This window comes from Egretta garzetta, unplaced genomic scaffold (genome assembly GCF_000687185.1).
Source record: "Egretta garzetta isolate BGI_Z169 unplaced genomic scaffold, ASM68718v1 scaffold41, whole genome shotgun sequence".
Taxonomy (NCBI): domain Eukaryota; kingdom Metazoa; phylum Chordata; class Aves; order Pelecaniformes; family Ardeidae; genus Egretta; species Egretta garzetta.
The window spans coordinates 4,347,938-4,349,299 of NW_009258755.1; the positions used below are offsets into that span (position 1 = coordinate 4,347,938).

General features: G+C 39.7%; 1 protein-coding gene across 8 annotated transcripts in view; it reads right to left on the reverse strand.

Moving 5' to 3' along the window:
- AGTPBP1 (ATP/GTP binding protein 1) overlaps positions 1-1,362 on the reverse strand; it is a 76,514-nt gene that overhangs the window by 66,996 nt on the left and 8,156 nt on the right. The window contains exon 1 of one of the 8 annotated variants that reach the window (XM_035888886.1): positions 941-991. The exons of the other annotated variants lie outside the window; for them this stretch is intronic. The gene's annotated coding sequence lies outside the window, so the exon portion shown is untranslated. Of the gene's footprint in view, positions 1-940; positions 992-1,362 lie in introns of those variants that run through there. 8 annotated transcript variants of the gene reach the window in all.

Below are 1,362 nucleotides of genomic sequence, written 5' to 3' on the forward strand. Positions count from 1 at the left end.
CTGTAAGCCAAGAGGACTTCAGAGTGCCTTCCTCATGAGTTTCACCTCTCTGACTGTAGCTTCTCACGCATAATTTCAGGGAAGTTACTCCCAGCAGCAGTAAGCTAATATAAATCAGCTGATTGTGTGTTATCATCTACTGCCAGGATAACTGAGTATTTTTCAAAAGTTCAAAAGCTTCCATTTGGAAAACAATTTGTGAGTTTCTTGAATATGAAAACTTAAGCATGAGCACTGCCATCTCCAAAACCTGAAGTGAAAGCTAAGCCAGAGATCAGGTATCACTTCACACAAACATAGATCGGGTATCGCTTCACACACTACTCCTTGGTTTGGGATCCTTTCGTCCCTTTTTGAAAAAAATAAATAAAAGGAGAAACTTATTTTTACAAATCTTTCAAAAAAAAAAAAAAGAAAGTACTTCCCTTAAGTTATGCTGGCATTAAAAAAAAAGAAAACACAGTGGTGAACTGAGACATCAGAAACTAACAATAAAGATTTGTTCTGATGAAATAGGGGCATGTGATAAAATTATCTTGACTTTAAATATGAAGGTCTCCAGAAGGTATTATCTTGCCACGTGCCAGCCCAAAAGACAAAAAAATACTCCAACACAGACCTGCACTTGCACTCACAATGCACATCATGAGTTATAATTTCCAGAAAAACTCTTTGGTCACAAGTATCATTTTGCTGAAAGATTAACCAGAAGGTGGGGCTATCCCAGCAGCACCATCCTGTCACCCATCAATCTATGCAGCAGCAAAACACACACACTGAATGCTACCTGCAAAACAGGGAAGCCTTTTCATGAAATGTAACCTATAAAGGTAGTTCACACACATATTTCTCTAAAAGAACATCATTAGAGGGAATACACCCACTGGAAAGCTAATTCCCTCATGACAGAAAAAAAATAGACAAAAATCACCATTCTTACCACAAGGTTATGCAGAAGTTTCGTAGTGTTTTTACATCATACAGGTAGGTAGGAGAATCTCATATCTGCCTATAACACACCATGGAAAGTTTACAGCTGTAAGTGTGCACAATTAAAGTTCATCCAGGCCAGGATCCCTAAAGCATCTGACAAAGCTCAGTGTCTGAAAACAGTTTAGGCTGAAGAAAAACACCACCCCATGCCCCAGGATGCAGCCTATTATTTCTCAGATTCTCTGTCAAGCATTTGAACCGACACCACCTAGAGAAATACTTGCTACGCTAGATCTCCACAACTGGAAGAGGAGGCAGGAAAAGAAAAAAGCCCAAAATATTAATGAACTCCTACCTGAGGGGCGTTAAGTTCAACAGACGCTCAGCAGGCTATGCTGCATGGCACATGAAGCAAGTGTCATTCCAGCC